The 6,617-nt window shown below is 44.3% G+C and overlaps 1 long non-coding RNA gene across 1 annotated transcript; it reads left to right on the top strand.

Moving 5' to 3' along the window:
• The first annotated feature begins 510 nt into the window (after window positions 1-510).
• On the top strand, window positions 511-6,335 carry LOC121399073. Its single transcript, XR_005964734.1, has 3 exons — window positions 511-998; window positions 1,107-1,250; window positions 5,952-6,335. It is a non-coding gene; the product is annotated as an uncharacterized LOC121399073 (long non-coding RNA).
• The last annotated feature ends 282 nt before the right edge of the window (window positions 6,336-6,617 follow it).

The raw sequence follows: 6,617 nt of genomic DNA, 5'->3' as shown, positions 1-6,617 counted from the left end.
GAAATAAATGGTGCATGTTGGTATCTCTGTACAATCTCCAACACAGTTCTAATGGGGTGTCTAACATGGCTGCACCCACGCTAACACCCATCCTATCCACGTGTAGCCAGGGCCGCCATCGGGGGAACAGGGGGTACAACTGTACCGGGCCTGGGCCTGAAGGGCTGTGCTGCAGTTTTCAAATTAGCCGGGCCCCCCATAAGTGATTCACCGCCGAAGTCCCGGAAAGAACTGAAGCGCCGAAGACCCGAATCACCGAAGACTTGAAGCTACAAATGGAGCTGAAGCTGAAGAAAAACCTACAGTAAGTTCCACTCAACGCCAGTGTTTTTATTAAACCCCTGGCCACCAATGTTTTTTTAAAATATCCAATGGGGCCCTGACCACCAATGTTTCTCTTTAACTTATAAGGGGGCCCTGACCACCTATGTTTTTTTTAAAAAAACCTTTATTGGGGCCCTCTTCAAATGATCCGAAGCCACGAAAGGAGCTGAAGACCCAAAGGCACGAAAGAAGCTGAAGAAGAACCAAAGGTAAGTTCCACTGAACACCAATGTTTTTAGTAAACCCCTGGCCACCAATGTTTTTTTCAAATATTCAACGGGGCCCCCTGACCACCAGTGTTTTTACCTTATAAGGGGGCCCTGACCACCAATGTCTTTTTTAAAAACTTTTATCTGAAGCCACAAAAGGAGCCGAAGCTGAAGACCTGAAGCTACGAAAGAAGCTGAAGAAGAACATAAGGTAAGTCCCACTGAATACCAATGTTTTTATTAAACCCCTGGCCACCAATGTTTTTTTTTTAAATATTCAATGGGGGCCCTGACCACCAATGTTTCTCTTTAACTTATAAGGAGGCCCTGACCGCCAATGTTTTTATTAAAAACTTTGATTGGGGCCCTGTTCAAATGATCCAAAGCCACGAAAGGAGCCGAAGCTGAAGACTCGAGGCCACAAAAGGACCCAAAGCCGCGAAAGAAGCTGAAGAAGAACCAAAGGTAAGTTCCTCTGAACACCAATGTTTTTATTAAACCCCTGGCCACCAGTGTTTTTTTAAAATATTCTATGGGGCCCCTGACCACCAATGTTTCTTTTTAACTTATAAGGAGGCCCTGACCGCCAATGTTTTTATTAAAAACTTTGATTGGGGCCCTGTTCAAATGATCCAAAGCCACGAAAGGAGCGGAAGCTGAAGACCCAAAGCCACAAAAGGACCCAAAGCCATGAAAGAAGCTGAAGAAGAACCAAAGGTAAACACCAATGTTTTTATTAAACCCCTGACCACCAATGTTTTTTTTAAATATTCTATGGGCTCCTGACCACCAGTGTTTCTCTTTAATTAGCTAATGTTTTTTTTAAAAACTTTTAAGGGTGGCCTGGCGCCAATGTTTTTTTTTTTTAAACTTATGGAGGTTCCCTGACCACCAATGGCTTTTTATTTTCTGATGTCTATGTGGACTTTTTACTGTGTTGTGGGCAGGATCTGGGGTGCGGGTGGGGACCAGGGGGGCCCAGAAAATGTTTGCTGTATGGGGCCCTGTGTTTTCTGATGGCGGCCCTGCGTGTAGCAATTACAGATGATGAAACTTATTGTTGCTATACACGGAGTATCTTTTCAATAACATGTATATACAGTAGCACAGCTGGTGCCCTCTCCTCCTGCATCACTGCCCATATCTCTCCGTGCCATCTGGTGGCCAAAGGGTCCGCCGGGGGGTTCATTGCAGGCGGAGGAGCCCACTGGCACATAAACTGGCACAGGGGCAGCTGCCATTGATGGGAGGGGGGAAGACGAGCAGAAGGAACCTTCCATGTTGGGGTCAGGTGTGAGCCGGTGTATGTAGGGCAGCCATGAATATTTAGTACTAACCCTTTGCACGTCGGTGGTGCGGGAAACAGGTCAGTTGCCTGTAGGTAAATTAGACTCGGGGCGAGAGCTTGTTGGGTACTGATGTGGCACAATGAGTAGAGCAGCTGCCATAGACATGTCCTGCCCACATTTGCACCTCTTCATCTTCATCACAACTTTCCCATCTTCTATTTCGCTTGCTCCTTCTCAACTCCTGCAATCTCATTTCCCCAGAATATACAAACCCTCTGCTGGCCATTATACACCCACATACTAAGGGGCCGATTTATTAAGGGTCGAATTGAAAAATCCGAATTTTCTATTTTTATGGTCAAAACTTGTCAAATTCAACTAGGGAATTATCCAAACCCGATTCGAGTTTTTTTTAAAAAAATTAAAATTAGATTTTCGAGATTTATCATACACTGGCCCTTTTAAGAATTCAAATTCAACTAATCGCCACCGAAAACCTGGCAAATTGCTGTTTAAGTCAATGGGAGAAATCCGGGGATTGATTTGGAGACGTTTGCCGCCTTCCTGACATTCGAGTTTGATTCCAGTTTTTGGGTCATTTAAATAAGTCAGAGTTTTCATAATTCGATATTATTAATACATTTCGCCAGGTCGAATTTTAAGGGAGTTAAAAAAACTCACATGAATTGAAAATAAGACCCCTGTGTATATAGAAGGAAAATCTGGTTACCCCAAAGGTTGTGCCTGGATATAGAACGATATTTCTGTGCCCATTACTGATATATACTGACCTGTGTATTACAGACAATGATATAAGGATTGCAGCAGACACATATTAGTCTTTATATTGACATGTGTCTGGATGTTCAGTAGAAGTGAAAGTGGGGGGTTAGACAGATCCGGGCCCGGCGTTCCCACAATGTATCGGGGGCCTGGGCTGGCTGAGTGCAATTAGTATGTTTCTGGCATTGTGATGCAGACAGACTGAACAGATGCTGAATCCTCACCGTGTTCCGTGTAACCTAGAGACAGCCTGCTGGGCACCCTCCCGTACCCCTCCCCAAACTAAACCCCCACCCAGACCCATAGCTCCAAGGAACAAGCCCCCCACACAAACCTAATGCAATATGTTCTGCAGACCCTTTTGGAAGTCGTAGGAACATAAAATAGAGGATGCACAGTAGATCTTCCTCCAGACTATATTGATTTCTCTTGTGTTAATGCTGAATATAATCTAATATATATATATATATATATATATATATTCCTTTCCTTACATTTATAGTATAAACTTTTACCTTTTTTGTTTTTATTGCAAATAGAAAGGTGCCATAACTTATGTGTGTGCCTCTGAATGTTCTCTGGCTTTTCCACTTGTGATCAGTTGGAGACTGTAGTCATCCTCAAATCTCTCTACACATGTCCCCTCATCTCTCTATACTCAACCTCTCATCTCTCTATAACCTCATCTCAGCACACTTCTACTCTATATAACATCCATGATCTCAATACACTTCTATCCATCAATCAGTACTACTCCTCGTATCTCTCTATAACCTCCTCTCATCTCTATATAACATCCATGATCTCAATACACTTCTACCGATCTCTAAGTACTACTCATCTCAGCACATCTCTACTCATCTCTCCATACTTCTCCTCCTCTCATCTCTATATAACCTCCCTGATCTCAATACACCTCTACCCATCTCTAAGTACTACTCCTCTGATCTCTCTATAACCTCCTCTCATCTCTCTATAACCTCCTCTCATCTCTCTATAACCTCCTCTCATCTCTCTATAACCTCATCTCAGCACACCTCTACTCATCTCTCCATACTTCTCCTCCTTTCATCTCTATATAACATCCCTGATCTCAATACACTTCTATCCATCAATCAGTACTACTCCTCTCATCTGTCTATAACCTCATCTCAGCACACGTCCATCCATCTCTTCATACTCCTCCTCCTCTCATCTCTCTATAACCTCCTCTTATTCCTCTCATTCTCACTTTGTACCCCCATGTCCCCCAGTCCCTCACTTTGCCCCTTTCTGCTCTCTCATGCTCGTCTATCTCTGTTTTCTTTCTTTCTTTGTGCTCTCTCTCTCTCAGCAAGTTTTATGTGATTGCAAGCACTGCATGGTAATTAGTGCTAAACTCATTTGCACAACTGCAGTTAATTGGCTACAGCAATTAATTAATGTGTTGAAAATTTGGCACCAGAAGTGAAAAAAAAAAGTTTGAAATGAAACAAAGGGAAAGGGGTACTGGGCAATTGCTGGTCTGGGGCAGTTGAGCCAATGGTCTTGCTTAGACCCACAAAATACAAATTAATATAAATTAATATGACTGGAAGAGGCTGCACTGCCCTGAAGAGCTTGCACTCGTGTATCGAGCAGAATGGAGGTTCCCAAACTGTTGTTGGTCCAACTATGGATGGATTGGGGGGGGGTCACAGCCTGGACCTTAATTAGTGTAAGAAATTGATTGGTAATTGGAAGGATGCCCTTCACATTAAAGGGACCTTATATTGACTTGTTTAGAATTGATATCTAGTATATTCTTGAGCCGCTTCACATTTCTATTCAGAAGAAGAAGCAATATGGTAGCTCCTGCTCAAGGATTCCTCATGTGTTCTTTTTGGGACACCTCCACTGGGGGCTTTTCAGAACGCTTCGCCAACCATGTGATTTCCAGCTCATTGGGCGTCAAAATCACTTCCATTCATTCCAGTGGGGATAACATGGTCCTGCACCATCACTGCCTGACCCATGAGAGCACCACTCAGGAGCTGGAGCTTACAATTTCAGTTAATGGGGGGGTTGGCAATTTGGAAGCGTCGATGTTCACTATCAGGATTGGAGTCACCTCATTCTATACTGAGTGCCGAGATACTCTGCAATGCTATAGAGTGCGACATTGGCCTGTCTTACAACTGAGGCCCTTGTTTCTGGTGTCTCTATACAGTTCATGGGGAGATACTCAGTACCAGTGCACAGCACGGCGGGTGTAGTGGTTGGAGCATGTTACTAACTCCGCAGAACGCCCTTGGAAGACGAATGCATTTTCAGCAGAATAATTAAGTTAATTAACAAATTCGCATGCATATTCATCGCCTATTAATGTGTTCTCAGCTCAGCTTGAGGAACGTTTTGGTTATAACCAGCTCATTAACATACAGGAATCTGCAGCTATCCAAAGAAATACCATAGTGGGGGGGGGGCACACGTACATACACGCGGGGCACACGCATGTTCACAGGGGGGCCACAGCACACAATGGGGCCCAATGTTTGACTTTATTAGTGCAAGAAATGTCTTCATTATGTGGCAATTGTTAGTGTATCTCTCTATGTTTCCCTCCTTCCCTCCATCTCTCCATATTGGCCTCTTGGGGAAAGGCTGGGAATCGATGCCAACTTTTCTCTCTCTCTCTCTCTCTCTCTCTCTCTCTCTCTCTCTCTCTCTCTCTCTCTCGCTGGCTCTTCACTTCTGTCTCTTCCTCTCACTCTCTCTCTCGTCTATTTTCCCCCTTCCTTCTCATTTCTGTCATTTCTGCTCTTTCTATTTTTCCTTAATGCCCATCACTCCCTTTCTCCCTGTCTAAAAATGTATTTGGTGCATTTTCTTTCTTTTTTTCTCTATTCATGCCCAACTGTTTCACCCTCCTCCTTCCCTGTCGGTGTCACTTTCTTTTTTTTTTCTCTCTCGCTCAACCTTCTGTCTCATTCCCTCTCCTCCTCTCCCTCCTCTCTCTTTCTCTCTCTGCCCTGCCAACCTGCATTCACACAAAAATGCCATTTTCAGGGGCTCTCCGAGGAGCCATCTTTAAAGCAGTAAGGTGTGACGGGGCAGCGCCAGGTTGGCACGGCCTGGCTTCAGGGGGGAGTGAGAGAAGAAAGGGGGTCCGGGCAGAGAGCACAGTCATGTGGTGCCTCAATGAAAGGGGGGGGAGAAGTGGAAAGGTGGGAGGCGAGAGAGAGAGAGGGAGAGACTTAGCAGATGTCACCCTAATTCCCTTTAACTCTCTGTTTGTGGTCATATTAGAAAAACAGATTACGTTCTGGCTGGGTTTTCATTTAATCCTGACACATGGTAATACTCTGTGTCTTCATCCACAATACAGGTGAGGAGCGGCCACTGTGATTCCTCTGCAGAGAGGGCCTGTGCCCACCAAGAGACCCTCAGTCAATCATCCATCATTGTTCTGATCAGGACCAGACTGAGAATCAAAATTAGCCCTGGCATTTCTGGAACACAGAGGCCCAAACAGCCCCCCAGTAGCCCAATAATTAGCGACTGTCTTACAGCTGCGCCTGGCGTTCCGATGGAACCCCCTTATGTTTGCCATTCTTTAAGTTTGCCGGGCAGGGAGGCATAAGAACAAAGTCCTAGGTCAGAATTACTTTTAGATTTTAAAGGGAAAATTCGATTGATTGATGAGTTTAGTTTCTACTGTCTATACTTTTTTTTTGCAAAAATGTAAATTAAAACACAAGGCTCTGAACAATCCTGCATGGAGACCCCCATTTATTGGCATATTTGCATTTATTAATCTATGGTTGCTGCTCTTTATTTCCAAGGTACAGATAATAAGATAATAAGATAGTCGCCCCCAACTGGCCAGATTAGTGTACAAAATCCTTGCATGGTACCCCATGGATTATAAAAAAAAAAACTGACGTGATGAAGGTCACTCCAAGACCCCAAGTGGGGATTAAGGTAACTCCAAGAACCCAAGTGGGGTTGAAGGTAACTCCAAGAACCCAAGTGGGGATTAAGGTTACTCCAA

This window comes from Xenopus laevis, chromosome 9_10S, assembly GCF_017654675.1.
Source record: "Xenopus laevis strain J_2021 chromosome 9_10S, Xenopus_laevis_v10.1, whole genome shotgun sequence".
NCBI classification, from domain to species: domain Eukaryota; kingdom Metazoa; phylum Chordata; class Amphibia; order Anura; family Pipidae; genus Xenopus; species Xenopus laevis.
Note: the sequence above shows the minus strand (reverse complement) of the source record. Positions and strands in the feature narration are given on the sequence as shown.